Genomic DNA, 16,607 nt, shown 5'->3' on the forward strand with positions numbered 1-16,607 from the left:
CAGTGGAGGAAGGTAACAGCAGATGTACTCTTCAAAGTTATCTTCTGGTGCCATTCTTAGGAAGCAGCAACTCATCTGCCTTCATCTTCTAAGGGACAGAAAACAGCTTATTTTCTGCAATGCTCTCCTTTGCAGAGAAAAAGGGATGTAAAGTCTCCTGTGTCATTAGAAACCCTTAAAAATGCAAGTCACTCCATGAACTCATTCCTGTGTCTTCAGCGGGGAAAACGTTGGTGCTCCTGTTCTTCCAGCCTAGCACAGTGCTGCTAGGAGCTGTGCTCTCCACAACAGTTGCATCAAAACGTGTTTTTATAGAATTGTAGAATCATAGAATCACCAAGGTTGGAAAAGACATAAAAGAACACCCAGTCCAATCATCTGCCTATCACCAACAGTTCTCATTAAAGAAGGGTCATATCATATCTAACTTTATCTCAGCCTTCACCTGTCTATCTTGCATTTCCAGGGGTCTTATATGGAGCTAGAACTGAAGGAGAACAAAATACAAAGGTGGATTTGGCCTAGAAACTCCACTTTGCATAGTGAGTGAGAGGAGTTGTGTGGGTGACAAGGAGGTAGATACTGTGGGGTTGCAAAGAGATCATCTGAGGAAAGGCTGACAGCAAGTGAAGGAATCCACCACTTCTGAAACAGAATCAGTACATGGAAAGTTGTTAATACCAAGTTTGCCCCAACATGTATAGCAGATTTTCAGCTATTTTACATGTGCTGAGAAAGGTTTATCTGAGTTGTGGTCCCCAGCCAGGGAAAGGCTAGGCCAGCTTCTTTAGAGTTGTTGTTTTAAGATTATAACTCATGACTACTGAGGCAGGGGGACGCATGGGCCCACACCCCTGGAAAAGGGAAGGGGGAAAAGTAGCGATCTGAGGAGGAAAGTTAGTTTACTAAAAATGATAGCAGAATGCAAGATTACACAATATTATACAATATAATTGGAATTGAGGCTAGTAAATCAAATAAAATGAGAGAGAGACTGTCCAAAAACTGAAGGCCTTACTCTAAGGCTGAAGGTGGGATACCAAGGAGCTCAAATGCTGCGGAGATGAGCAGAAAAGGAAACGGGGCATCTGGTGACCTGTGAGCAGTTTTATCTTTCCCTCTGAAAGGAAAACAGAAATGAAAAGTTCTCTGGGATGTGTAGTTCATCTTCTCTCCTGAGACACCTGGAAATATGCATGGAACTGGAGCATTAATTCTTTAACTCCCAATGCACTACATGATGTTATGATGTGGAATTTTGATAACAAAAATCCTAAAACCATGAAATTCCACCCCATATTCCACATCACTACATCACGCTAAATATATATATATATGCAAACAAACAATAATTAACACACACACATATATATATGTGGAATTACTGACTTCACTCCCCCAGCATCAGATTCCCTTGTGGTACACACTGAACATCCTCATTTTTTCTGCATTACCCACCAAGTGCACCCAGGTCCCTATGCAAAAACAGTTCCATGGAGAGATTTGCCTTTTCCAGAAGCTGGAAAGACCCAAATGGTTTTTCCCTACATGCTCTTTATATGTTCAGCAGGTACCTTATCTACAGTATGCAGGGAGCTGGATTGGGCAGGACCATCTTGATCGATAGGTCCTCAAGTACTGACCAACCAGGTCTGCCAAATGCTTCTCCCGGTGCTTAAATGTTCTGCCACCCATTGCTTTCTACATAATTTTTTCACAATCTGAGTACCCTCAGGATAACTGATCTGACTTAAAGACAGGAGCAAAGAAGACACTGAGTACTTCAGCCTTTTTATCACCCTTGATGGCAATGTTCCCTGTTGCATCTAATAAAAGATGGAGATTCTCACTGGCCCTCTAAATGTTATCTTATACAGTGGTGACCAGATTAAGTTTTAGCTGAGTTCTACCTCTCTAATTTTCTTTCTGCATACCTTGTACTATTTTTGAGTTGCTTACCCCTTCTTCCAACAGTGGGGAAATCTGTATTTTTTTTCTCAGTCTCTGAGCAAAAGCTGCCTGTTCAGCCAGGCTGATCTTCTTCCACATTGGTTAATCTTACAGCATGCAAGAATGGCCTGCTCACATGCCTTTGTGCCCTTTGCCCTTCAGTGCTGTTTCCCAGGGGATTCTTAGAATCAGTGTCCTAGCTAGACCAAAGTATACTCTCCAGAAGTCCAAGGTAGTAGTCTTGAATCACAAGAATAGAAAACGCTATCATGTTGAGGTCACTCTGTCCAAGGTAGCTTCCATCCACCATATCTCCTATCATTCCCTCTCTGTTCATAAACAGCAGCTCTAGTAGGGCATCTCCCCTGGTAGGCTTTCTTTCCAGCTGTGTTATTTTTGTATCCATCTTTTTATTGTTAATATTCCTCATTTCTTAACCCCAGTACAACACCCCAATGCTACAACTTGAAAAGCAGCAAAACATGGTGCCTCGACCATATACACAGTATGATGAACAAGAGGATGATATGAAAGAAGGTAGAAGGATCTCACTTGGAAAGCCAGGGTAAATACTGCAAAAACTCAGTCTGGTATATGCAGTTCCCTGGAACAGCCACTTCTATACCACACTAATAGCCCAGGTATCCTTCTTCCAATACATGCCCTTGCAGAAGTCACAAAGGTTACATGCACAGAGTAGACCCAAAGTCAGTCTGTGGCTGCAGGGTGGCTTTCCAGAGGCCCGGACAGTGTGGTTGTGCTCCTGCAACCAGTCAGAAGGAATGCAGTGTCTGTTTTCATATGGATGCCGAGTCTCTTATGACTAGAAGGCAACATGCTTGTGGAAATCGGTGTTCTCTCTTTTCCTTGTCCCTCCACAAATCAAACATCCAGGGAGGGCATGTTGTGTCTGTGGGCAGAGCATAGACAGGGAGGCTCCTAGGCATTAAAAAAGAAATAAAATAAAGAAGAGATTAAAATGACAAAATAATATCCTTAGGTTCTTCATCTCTTCTCTCTTCCCCTCCCACATATTACTCCTCTATTAGATTTTCCAATAAGATCAGTTATTTTTTTGTCCCCTGCAGCCCAGATCTCCAGACACAACACTCAGCATTTCTGATGATCTCATAGCAGTTTCCACAGCAAATGATAATGACCAGAGAATTCACCAATTTTTGCTAAAATCATTCCCTTGCTGTTTGGCATTTGGAGAGCTGAATTATGTCTTCAGAGCAGCACAAGGATAGCAGAAATGCTCCCTTTTTCTCTTCATCTTCCAGGGTAACAGCCCCACCATGAGAAGGGCAAAATCATCCCTTTTCTCATTCCCCACCTACAGCATCCCTTCTCTCCCAGTCCTGCTCTGCTGCAAGCAGGGAACACAAAGCTGCTAGCAACAGATTGACATTGGGCAGCCTTCTATATCCCCATGGGTGACCCCAGCACAGTCTGACAGCTTTGCCTCAAAGTTCCCTTTCCAAATACATAAGCACCTAAACAATTCAGACACAGGCCTTTAAGTTTTCACCCGAGTTCATTCTCAGAGCATCAGCATTCCCAACTGCTGCCAGTATCTAAGGTCTGATGAAGGAGTAGAGGCAACTGACCTTAAATAGGGATGCACTTTCTTTATTTTTCATTATTTTTAACAACACAGAATCAAATCAGGAGCCTGCTGCCCTTGAAATCTGCAGGAATGGTGGTACGCGTCCAGGATGGAGACAGGCTAACCGTGCATCTTCCTCCTCCCTGCTGTCAGTCTGCGACAAATTCACCCCTTCAGAAAATGAAGCTTTGCTCATCATATCTCAGGCTCCAAATGCTTCATTTTCTCAGACGAGAGAGCAATATGTCTCTCAGCTCTGAACTGCGTCAGCTTAGTTACTGTTTTTACTAATTAGTAAAATAAATTTTTTATGTCCCAAGATGCGTATTATTCAATCAGTGTCAAACAAAACTGTCAGAGAAACTCTTCCAGTTCGTTGACACATTAATTACACCTTTTCAGACTGCAACATTTTAGATTGAATTTTACTTCAAAATTGAAGTTTTTTTTCAAAACTGAAATTTTTGAGAGCCTTGTTTATTCTATACTTAATAGAGTAGTACAGATCTTGGTTTGACCTGCAGAATTTCTGCCTCTTCTTTCATCAGCCACAGGCAGTGAAGTATTGAATGAAGAATGATCACAGATTGGGAAACCATGCTTGGGAAACCAAGTCCCTAAATATCTTAGGGTGCAAAGAGGAGAATCACAGTTCTGAATCTTGCTTGTCTCAAAGTACATTTTTATTTGTTTCCACTGAAATTAGCATTGAAGAAAACAGCTTCTTCTGTATAAAACAGTGAATTAGAAATTAAACGTAGTCACTTCTGTCATCTATTTGAATGTCTAAAAGCCAACAAGTAAAAAATTCCTGTTTCTGTCCTACAGGAGGAGGTTTGTGGTGCCTTAGCCTCAACTCTGCCAGCTGTACCCTGTTGTCCCCATACACTCTGCCCCATGCTTCACTCAATAAATAGGATCAAATCCCTTTTTTTTTTTTTTTTTTTTTTTTTGGTCAAAACAAATATACTGGTTTTTTATGCTGTTTTAAAGATGGGGGAGGAGAGGAGGGGGGGAATTACATTAAATATACACAGAAGAAAGGTGAGTTGGGCAAGGGATTTCATCCAGGTGCAGTAACTTTATGTTCAAAATCATAAAGCAGAAGAAAATGGAGAATGAACACTGGAAAAAAAAATACTCAGTTGATACTATAGCAAATTTTGTCCCTTGGGTCAGATAAAAATGGGTTACAACAGTCTGCATAGCACTGGGAATCCTTGGGCATTAGCAGGAGGATGTGATACAGTATACAGAAGACTGACATTTCACATCTCTGTGATGCTATGAAACTCTTCTCTGGAACACTTTAATAAGCCAGAATTATATCGCACTTTCCCATGAAGATGCCTCACTAAGTTTGCCTAGAAAAGAAATGTTCCCTCTGAACAGATCACATGAGATAGTAAAATTAGAAAATTAAGCTGTGATGTTTTCAAAGTTTAAAAAGTTAAACAATTTTATTTATTTTTTTTTTTAAGATTTTTTGCCATATGTCAAGGATGTATGAGGCTGTTTCTCAAAATAGCTTGCCTGCATGCTTTGTAACACATGCAGGAATTTCCCTTCTCCTCCTCCATATTCGCTTCACTTCTAAATTCAAGCCCTGATGAGTACAATCTGTACCAAGACAGGGATATTATGATAATAAGGAAGGTACTTCTTTTGTGCAGTTAAAAATATGTTCGAAAGATATTTAAATGAATCCAGTAGATTTACAAATTACCTTGATGCATATAATTGTATTACTGTATTGATAGGTGTTTTTAGGCAAATATTTTTTGCAACGTGTAGGGCAAAGTCATGCTGCAGATAGCATCATTCATCTGATTATTTCAAGGAACATTTTAAGTCTTACATCACGTTCAAATGTTAGTTTTTTAACTCCCATTGAGAAATGAAGCAAGATAGCTGCAGCCAGTCTATTTGTTAGAAAACAAGAATATTTCTTTGACCTTGAATACTGTGTTCAGTTTTGGGCACCTCGGTACAGAAAGGACATTGAGGTGCTGGACCAAAGAAGGGCAGGGAGGCTTGTGAAGGGCTTGGAGAATGTGCCCTATGAAGAGAGACTGAAGGAGCTGGGGCTGTTTAGTCTGGGGAAGAGGATGCTGAGGGGAGACCTTACTGCTCCCTTCCAGTACCTGAAAGGTGATTGCAGAGAAAGTGGGACTGTTCTGTTCTCACTGGTAACAGGTGACAGGATAAGGACAAATGGCCTCAAGTTGCACCAGGGTAAGTTTAGGTCAGATATCAGGATATGCTTCTGTACAGAAAGGGTTGTTAAGCACTGGAATAGGCTGCCAAAGGAGGTGGTTGAATCACTGTCCCTGTATATGTTTAAAAACGGTTTGGATGCGGTGCTCAGGGACATGATTTAGCTGAGGGTTGTTAGAGTTAGGGTACTATAGTTAGGTTGTGGTTGGACTTGATGATCTTTAAGGTCTTTTCCAACCTGAGCAATTCTGTGATTCTATGGTTCTATGACTGTAAACACCTAGCAGTCCCTCTGACTTACAGCTTTTCATTTTAGAATTATGGACATTTACAGCAACTTTGTCTTATTAGTGAATCCTGAATTTCTCATAAGCTAGAACAAGAAATATTGCTAGAAAGCATAAATCATATAGTTTCAGACACCAACTCTGAAGTAGCTGTCCTCCACTGCATTTGCCTGAGGTCTTCCATGACTGTTTTTACAGTAACAAGTTTTTGGGGTTTCCTTTGTCTATACCAACTCCTGCACTTGATCCTTCTTTAATAAAGCATTCCAAGGTCACATGCCATCATTAGCCTTGGTCTCAGAAAGCATTCTTTTCCTCCTAGCTGGTGCCTTGCGTAGCAGTTGCTGTATCTTTAATCACGTAAGTATTACTGAAGTAGTCTCAAGGTTGGGTTGCTTTAACTATCCTGTCTGTATCTATAATGAGTATTGGGTTTGAAATACATTGTTTGTATGTATCTTCTCTTAGATGTCATTGCTATTTGAACTTTGGCTGTTCAGGTACATGAAATTTTTTTCACTTTCCTTCCCTACAAACGTCACTGCCTCTTTTAATGAAGTTGGCCCCGGTCACCTCCACGGTGGCAGCAGAGCCACGACTTCTGTCTAGCTCTGCTACAGGGAAGGTGGCCAGACCACAAGCAGAAACAGGGACTGGTGGCCACTCCAGGCGTCTCAAGTGTCTGTTTTGACATCAACTACCAAACTCAGGTCACCTTCATGGCCCATCTTTTGAGCCACGCTGTGCGTTTAGAAGATAAGGGCTCAATAGTCAGTGCGTTCCCCGAGTGTTGGTCTCTCTGATTGGAGGACTGGTGGTAAAACTACCACTATTGTCAATATTGATTGACTGCCTTGATACTGATATCCACTTAAGATCAGCTGCTGTGTGTACATAAGCTGTCACAGGGCACCAGACAAAAATGTCAGTCTGCATCAACCTGGGCTGGCTGGTAACCAGTAAACTAAATGTAGAAAATGGCACGTCCTGAAGACTCAGCCCAAGTGGTGCCCAGGTGCTCAAAATAGCATCCAAATGTGCTGGGTGTTTAAAAATACACTGTCTCGCTTGGATGTCAGACTGGGCAGGAGGACGTATGCCAATTAACTTAGGCATGTCTGAAAAAATCGCACACAACTTTAAATAGAAATTGAGAAGAAGAAAAGATTAAAAAATCCACGACAGAGCTGCTGAGCTCGCAGCCTTGCTGCATTCCTTGCTGCTCACAGTCCAGAAAGTTTTCTCTACATTTTACATTGACAAAAACACCAGCACTATAATTTGCTACACCATTACACCACACACTTTATTTTTCAAAATTAGTTGCTAAAATATAGGATATTACACAAATGTTGCATTCACTGTACAATAATCACTCTTCAGTACGAATGCAGAGAAAAATTTCTTCCATTCAGCAAGACATGGGCAGCTTTATTCAAAATGGTGTCTGGTTGCACGTGGCTGACACAAGATGAGAACTTTGATTTCCTGTCAAAGCCAGGGGAGATTTTCAGGACAGTGAGGGTTAACCAGGGAGTGTCAGGATAAGCAAGAGACAGATGTTTAGAGGTGGCAGATGAGAGGAGATGTGCACCACCTTTGTTTTAAATGTAAGCAACCAGCGCGTACAAATTAGAAGTGAAATTACTGTTCTCATGCTAACTGCCTGGCATAGATGGCTTCACAGCTTCATTGATATTGCTGTTCATCTTGTGAAAGCAAAACATTTTTAACTCTTTTTTTGGAGGCAGGTTTCAAACTCAACATCTCACTGGCTTTGAATTCATCACAGTAAAGGAAAGAAAACAAAGGATTAACTTTTAGATTCTCAAACCCAACAAAATCCAGTGACCAATATCTAAACCCTTCACAGCTAAAAAGGCAGTACCTGAAACATTTTCACAAATTCTAATGAGATTTCTTACATCTCCCCACACAATTTTTAGTGAGATCACTGCTTGTGAGGAAAAAGACACACATTCCTCTGCATTTTTTAAGACCACGTGCAGCTGAGAGGAAAAGCTCCCAGTACTGTGACACCAGATCCACTGAACTGCATGTACCTATGATAAGGGCAGAGCCATTACTGGTCCAAGCTGTACACGGCTGCTGCCCAGACAACTTGTTGTCTCGTTGTCTGGTGTGTGCCTGGAAAGGAGAAAGAGAGCTACAGTGGTATGCAGCCAGACCTGAGAACTCTGAATGTAGCACAGGTGCAGAAGCTGTTGTGGAGTCCCGAAGTCTTAAATAACCCACTGGCTGGGTCGCTCTGCCTTTTTCTCACCAGCTGGAGCCTGCTGTGCCTTTGCACAGCTCTGTGATGCACTGCACCACAAAGCAGTGAAAATCATCTTCCACGCCAGGGCGGCTTGCTCTATGAGATTCCAGAAAATCTGCACATTAATGTGGCGATTGTGAAAGGCAGACCAAAGGGCAAAATGATCAGGAGGAACGACGTGCAATACTTCAAGAAATGCATAATTCAGAAAACAAATAAACAAACAAAAAAGTCAGAAAAACACCGCCAGACATGAAGGTTCCTGCTCCGATTTGCAAATATCAGGTATTTAACCAAGGGCATGGATAGCGTAAAGCGGGAATATTGGAATGAACTGCATCTCTGCTGTGCAGAAGTGTTGATGGCAACGTTTGGGTCTACCTGTTTATCTCCAGAGCTCCCATTGCAACTGCACCTTCTGAACTGCAAGGCTGTAGATGTTTGAATTTAACTCAGAGGAGGGCTGTCAGAATCATGTCATATTTCTGAGCACGAGTATGACAGCCTGCACAATTCACGTCAGAACTTTCTTTTTCTGTACAGTAATCACTAACGGGAACAGAAAAGCCTCCTACAGTTTTTGTGCATGTTTAGTCTCTGAGCAGCAGGAAGACATTGATGAGTGATGAATAGAAGCCCCTTCATTATGGCTCTAAAACTCTGTTGGTGTACTTGTACTTTGCATTATGGGGCAGCATATCTCTGGTGATAACCTGCAGTTAGTGAAGTTGAACAAGGGATGTAAGGTACACGTAAGAAGCTGGGCAGGAGCTCGATATAAGCATTTTCCATGCTACCAGTTCATTAGCACAGTCAAAAGCTTGAAATCAAATTATTGCAGCTTGATTTTTTCCCCACCTAAACTTATCAGTCACTAAAAAACAAATTTGAGTGTATTTGTTCAGGACCAGATGGGCTCAGTCATCTTTAGAATTAGGACTCTTGATGTAGATGGAGTCAAGGTCATCTGAGAGAATCCAGACTGCAGGGTCCAAAATTCCCTTCAGGAACACTCTTCACCTAAAACAGTTTGTATGCATCCGCTTTCAGAATTTTTTTCAACATTTTCTCGAATAAGATGGCAACATGTTGGACTTGGGCACTGTTTTCAGGAGTGTAGTAATAGCAGAACAGCACCTCCAGAGGCTCCGAAGTGCCTTAAGTTTCCCCAGAACAGAAGCTTACCATACACTTGCATCTGCAGCAGGCTGGGCTGTCTGCAGCAATACCAGACAGGGATGTGGAGCTGGAAGAGCTGGAGGAGCTGGGATGGGGGACGTCCCCACCAAAAACTGCATCTCCAAGGGAAAGAGGGTTTGTTTCCACATTCTGTCTGAACTATGGAAAGAAAGGTGGTAGGTTTTTGGACAGGTGTATTTCTCAACTTATACTGCAAGAAAAGAGAACGTAAAGATTCTGCTTGACTAGCAAAGCTTTACTGATTCCTGGCAGATGGGTAAAGAAATGAAAGGAAAATGATGCAGGTGGAGGCTCATCTCCTTTGTGTTGTGGCTGGAAATTTGGGTTTTAATGGCCCAAGAATTGCAACCTAAAGTGAGATTGTCAGAAGTCTCCATTTGGAAAAGAAAGATAAATCAAATCTCTGCATCTAGTCATTCTTCCTTATCAGTCTTGTCTGTGACTGAGATGACATTTTGAATATGACATAAATACATTCTGCTCTTGTTGCAAGACTCTCTCTCATAATAGACTTTGATATGAATCCATTCTATCATGCTTTCTCTTGTCATTAAAACACATGAAACCCATGTTATAATAACATCATCTACAATACTCCAAAGTAACCTGGAGATACTGCTGTAAAGGGCTCTCTGCACTATTATTTTCACATTTTTCCAGTTTGCAGACCTAATACAGCTCTGGTCTCTGTATATTTAACCAAACAAGCAAAAAAAAAACCACAAAAAGCAGATTTCCACTTTACTTTCAATGGTTTTACTTTACTTAATTTTTTTATGCCTGATGTTTTCACACAGTTCCAAAAACCTAAAATGCTTACAAAACCACTGAGAATGAATGGCAACAAGTTATACTCCTCATAATTAACAATTCTGTCACTTCAGTCTGGCTTGTGCCACCTTTACCTGTGTCCCACACATCAGTAATCAAGACTAAACACATGCACCCAACCCCAGCAGCACAAGGAAGTTTCAAGGCTTCACCTCCATTATGTCTTCATTCTGAAAATGAAGCTCTTCGCAGCAGCTCCCAGCTGTGTGCTTCTCATTCAGCCTCTAATTCAAAAGTACCAATCCTGAAGTCCATTGTTATACCCACTTTCATAGTTAGCCCAAATAATGTCTGGGTGCAAATGAGAAACCTGAATGAGGTCCAGAACAAATTAAAAATGTTGTTGGGCCAAGAGGTATTTTTCAAATGTCATCTTTAAAGAAGCTCAGCCTTTGTTATGGGAGGGAAATAAACTGTGTGTCCCCAAATCCCCTATGCCTGAGAAGAAAAACAGAATTTTTAAGTGTCATGGGGAAATCTGATTTATTTAGTCTTGTGCATTCTTCATGGGGAAAAGCAGGGAGATATCTCATTGCTTCTCCATTTTCCTCTCTGTCTGGACACTCATAAGGGTGAGGGGCAGAGTGTGGAGTTTCAGGAGAATGCAAAGTCTTGCTTTAAGGTTGACATCTGACTGTAAAATGTTCTCCTTGTGCCACCAAGCTCAGCACAGGTGCATCAAGCAAGCTGGGGAAGAAGCACCATCAGTCCCCTTGCAGTCTCCAAGGGTTTATTTCTTGTCCTATTCTGTGTCACCCGATGAGACGTAGTTGCAGTGGCCTTACTGCACAACCAAATGTAAACAGTGTCACATACTGAAAGCTGTCATGTTCCACTTAGATTGCCCATGCCCCCACCTCCCCACCCCCCAGCCCTGTATTTTAGGGAGAGGAGATCATCCATATCTTTTTAGTTCTTTTTGCAACATTGCACAGCAGGGTCTTGAAACACAGATCTGATGGATAAGGTACTGCCACCCTCCAGAAGTGCATCTGCGATCTGTATCCCAGCTGATCTCTCCCAGGGGCTTGGAGGCACCAGAAAACTCACCCCATGAGAAGGAGAGCACCTTTGCCTCTCTGACCACCCTGCTCAGGACTAGGTGCTCCTCAGCTTAGCATCTCCAAGCCATACTCCTGTCTACTCCAAAGCTGGTTTTGGTGGCTGATCAGATCAAACACCCAGCAGAGCTGTAACTCCCTCAAATTGCAGGGGTAAGTAGTAGGTAAGTAGTGGAAGGCAAAACTGGAAAGTCCTGTTGTACTTTCTTCATTGTCTAGCTAAGAAAGGTAGGTTCTTGTGCAGAAGAGTATCTCCAGCTGGCTGCAGCCTGGTGGGCATCATAGCTGGTCAACATCACCCACATTCTCCTTCCTCCACAAAAATGAAGGTAAACAGTAAGCACTGAAGAGGAATTGGCACCACTAAGCTAGTTTGAAATACGCTGCAAATATTTCATGAAGTGTCCAAGGTGAGATTTACAGTCACCACTCATTGAAAAGTATGTATAACAATTCATCCAGTGTCACACATTAGAAACTAGCTCTCCTTTTTAAAGGAAATTGCTCTGCTTTCACTCAAAATCCGTGCTCTTCTTATGATCACACAGTATCTCATAAACAACTCACTCCAGTGTGAGTTCTGTGTGCTGCAAATGATGTATTAAGCCTAGTTTCACAGTACTTGATGATACAAAAGATAGCTGATGTTTGTTTGGCTGGGCTTTTATAATTTTTCTTGGGGATTCTTCACATGTTGATGGGGCTGAGACTTCACATACGTGTATGCTTATAAAGTTATTATGCATATAAAATCATATCAGGATCTAGAATGTTTTGGAATGTTTAGAAAAGACCTGAAATCTCGATGGTTCACTTTCAAATCTGCATAATTTTCTTTTTTACTTAGAGGTCATGTTCTAGTTCAATCCCAATCATAATCAGTCAATGTAGGCTCCAGATAAGGATTGCCTGACAGCTGGATATTAGAAGAAAGCTCTTCTTCATGCATGTTTAAAAAACTCAACCATTAATCTTGCCATGAAATCTCAGTTAAATTATTGTGGAATATTACATCAAAGTTATCCACTGATCAGCAATGTGACTTATTTTCTGACAAGTACAACTTTGTCATTTTTATCTGATGGTCATCACATCTTCACACAAAAATAGCTTCCTCTTTTTTTCCTTTTTCTTTTTTTTTTTTTAATTCTCTCCCTTTTTTTTTTTTTACCAAAATTGACTACAGTGCAGATCTGTATTCTTGGCATTCTCATTCAATTTGATGAGTTTTAGGAAAGTCGAATTGTTGTTTTGTCCCCAGAAGCAAAGCAAACACTGCCCTTAATTGATAACAACACAATTTAACTGCCCTATAAACAGTCATTTTAACTCCATGATATGTGGCTGGTGCTTCAACATTTAAGCAATGGAAATGACATCATTATCAGACAACTCTAGATGATGAAAAATGACCAACATTAGGGAACACTCTGAACCCAGGAATTCTTCAGCTATCAGTCATCACCATCATAATGTATTTTCTTCTATCTGCAAGTATAGACCTATGATGAGGATGAACTTGCAAGGGAAAGAAATACACTTTGTCGAGGATGTTTGTATAATTAAGCAGCAGCAACAACACCGCAGGGATTCTGCATTTCTGAGGATAATCTCTGCAGAGAAGCCCACGAAAGCCTGTATGCTGGGATTTCAGACACACAAGAAATGCAATGATGTCCAAGGAATGTTGACTTAGAGATGTTCTGTGGCTATCAAAATAAAAATCTGTGGTGATTTCTTTTTAGCATGAAATTTGCTATTTCGTGACATGGTTTCCCTGTAGGTCTTTTGTTCATTGTAAGCAGCATTGTGCAGGGGAAATGACAGCAGCAGTACACACTACTATTCTGCTATTCCAAGGACAGCACCAAAACCTGAAGAGCATAGAGGGATCCCAAAAGCAGTAGTTGCATGGGAGCTTACACAAATCATGCTTAGATCACTCATAGAGAGTCAACCTCCCAAGTGAGCTTCCATGTAGTGGGATGGGGAGTAATGCAAGGAAGGTGATTTCAAGCTGAATATGGAGACTGGCTGAAGCAGAAGATGCTGCATGAGTTTTAAGTAAGGATAGGTGATTTCTCATTAGTGAGAGAATTATAGACGGCAACACCCCGAGAAACAGAAACTTGTTTAAAGCCACCACAATACCACCTGTGCTGTGCGCTTGTAGCTTCCCAGCTGTGTTCAGATGAGACAGAGGAACATCCCGGTCAGAAACAGCCAGGCAGTGCAGGAAGCCTTGGAGAGACAGCATGTCCCTGAGAGTTTGGAAGCAAAGGCTGTGTTTCTAAGGAAGATCTGGGACTTTGGAAAATTCTGGGTAACTTGAGTTTCCGTACAAATAAGAAATAATTTAACTATTGAGTATGTCAGAACAAGGAAGAGCAAGGAGCCTTGTATCCACTAGAGCAGCAATGCACTGGCAGGTCTCTGTTGCCCAGTCCCTCACCAAAGACTTTCTCTACATCAGCCCACTGTCAGCTCTCCATCCACTAATAACTGCATGAGTGCGCAATAAGTTCCCTGAAGCATGCCCAGCTATGATATGTAGCCTCCCATGCAAGCCAGGAATATCTGAGCACTCAAGCCCTGTAAGCAATAGGAGTGCGATTCTATTCTTTTGGCCGCTATGGGGAAAATTAAAACATACAGCTCCATAATGTTTGGATGTTTAAATTCAGGTAAAAGGAAAGACTCAGTTACTCCACAGTCATTTGTGAAAGGATATGGTGAAAACTGGGCAATGAAATCCCAGATTTCATGGAAGTCCATTGTTGCAGGTGTTGTGGAAATCATTTTTGAAGGTGAAAAGGTTCTTCAGTTCAAAATGTTTCTTTTTCAATACAAAAAGAAGAGAGAAACACTTATTTACAAATACTAAGTGAAATATTTGTTTCCCTTCTGTTGAAATATAAAATAATTGCAGAAAGACTTATCAGTTCGTTATGTGCCAGAGTGAAGGGTTTCCATTGAAATGATCTATGACCTTTCAAACAGCAATGTTAATACATAATATGAATTTTATAACGGGCCTCATTCAACTCGACCAAAAAGAGGGAGGGAGGGAGGGAGGGAGGGAGGGAGGAAGGGAGGAAGGGAGGAAGGGAGGAAGGGAGGAAGGGAGGAAGGGAGGAAGGGAGGAAGGGAGGAAGGAAGGAAGGAAGGAAGGAAGGAAGGAAGGAAGGAAGGAAGGAAGGAAGGAAGGAAGGAAGGAAGGAAGGAAGGAAGGAAGGAAGGAAGGAAGGAAGGAAGGAAGGAAGGAAGGAAGGAAGGAAGGAAGGAAGGAAGGAAGGAAGGAAGGAAGGAAGGAAGGAAGGAAGGGACTTCAAAATAGTTTTTTTCTTTTACCATTCCAATGGGCTAAATGTTACAGATCACAAAGCCCAGATGAAGCATTATTTTTCCAAAATAATATTTCTCCTCCAGAATTTTATCCCATCTTCCTATGTTTTATGTTCATCAACTCTCTCCACCAAAAGCAGGAAATTACAGGAAAAATGAAGTTGTTATTTGGGTTTTGCTTTGTTGTGCCTTTTTTGAGAACATTTCAAGAATGCTTTTTATCCCCATGTTTATTAAAAGCTTGAAAATATGACTCATAGAGGCTCAAAAGCTGGTAATTAACTAAAAGGAAACACAGATTTACAGCTCCATTATCCCAAAGCCAGTGCTGATCTTGGGTCTTGGTGAGACAGGAGGGGAAGGCTGACATATGTTTTTTCATGCTGAGGCTTAAGCGTAGCAGTGCTTCACAGCCCAGAGCAGGGCCCACACATCCCGGGGATCTGTACTGAGGTACAGATATGGGGTTTGGGCTTCCAAAGGGCAGAAGGGACCACAGCACTTTCTGAACAAACCCTGATACTGATTTCCATGCTGTATGCTATAAACATCAGCAAAAATTCTGTCCTATGCTCAGAATGGAAAAGCTTTCTTGCAGCAGCTTGAACACACTGAGTTTTCTAGCCAAATATGGGTACTGATATTCATCTAACTCTCATTACTACCATGCTTAATGATCCTGCAACCCCACTGTTGTAGTGTGAAGGCACTTCAAAGGGAACCTGAGATGCACTCAGCCTAATGTCCAGCTAGGAGTGATGTGGGACTTTTGGGTATTGCTCACTGCTCCCTTTGGTTGGAAGGTGTCACAGCCAGTGCTGGCTTCTCTGTCCGTATCTCAACTCCAAACTGTGATGTACAGGGAGGAAGATGGGAGGAATGGCAATTTGAAAGCCCAGGGAAGCATTATCAAGAGGTTTGAGTCAGGATCAGTGCTAGGGCAGAACTGTCATCTTTTCAGGTGGTAAGGTGAGGAATCCTCAGTAAAGACAAGTGAAATCTGTACTGTAACATGGACTAGCATTCAGGAGCAATTTACTGTTGAGCAGCAGATGATCTTAATGCTGCCATTGCTTTCTTGATCCATGACATGCCTTGACATTGCCTGTGGAAGTCTAACCCTGGGAAGTCTTTTCAGGGGTAAAGGTTTTAAAGGGCATTGCCTCCTGGAGGAAAGGGCTCTTTCTGATAATGCTTTTGGTATGACTGGCTTTGTGCTTCATCTGCCAGAGAAAGGAGACCTCATACGTGCCCCCCAAACCCTCCCCAAGAATATGGCTTTGAGCAGCAGGATGCACTCAAAAGAGAAGCCCCAGGTAGCAGCTCGCTTCACTGCTGTACTGGCAATTATTCATCAATTTGTTGTTGAGTAGTATTTGAAATTTCACCAAGATACATCTTGTTGACACACCAGCTCCCATTACGGTACAGTGTCAGGGGTGCTTGCAGAGCCCCAGGTAGCTTGCATGCCCCACACTGTGGGGCCGTAAATAAACGTACCAGCTACAGCCATCCAGTGACTGGCAAGGGAGAAGCCTCCCCTTCTGCCTCACCACCACATGTGGCTGGATGATGATGTCATTCCTCTCTCCAATTCATTTTTTTTCTGGGGTTGTTTTTTTTTTTTTTTTGTCTGTTTGGTTTTTGGCTTTTTTGGTCCCAGGTCGGTGACCACAAAGAGTATCAGCAGGCAGTAAATGTGGTGCATGTCACCCAGATATTCCATTTACCATGGCAGTGCAAAACAGCAGTGTAGGTTCACCTGAATTCAGAGAGTTTTGGGCCCACATTCAAACCTAATATTTCTCTAACATGTAAGAGGTCATATC

General features: G+C 41.9%; 1 long non-coding RNA gene across 1 annotated transcript in view; it reads right to left on the reverse strand.

The window, feature by feature from the left end:
* Positions 1-2,663: 2,663 nt before the first annotated feature.
* The window catches only part of LOC140264022 (uncharacterized), a 106,258-nt gene continuing 92,314 nt past the window's right edge, over positions 2,664-16,607 (reverse strand). Inside the window, exon 5 of the long non-coding RNA XR_011905985.1 lies at positions 2,664-2,889. This is a non-coding gene — a long non-coding RNA (uncharacterized lncRNA). The remainder of the gene's footprint in view (positions 2,890-16,607) is intronic.

This window comes from Excalfactoria chinensis, chromosome Z (assembly GCF_039878825.1).
Source record: "Excalfactoria chinensis isolate bCotChi1 chromosome Z, bCotChi1.hap2, whole genome shotgun sequence".
In the NCBI taxonomy this organism is placed as follows: Eukaryota; Metazoa; Chordata; class Aves; order Galliformes; family Phasianidae; genus Excalfactoria; species Excalfactoria chinensis.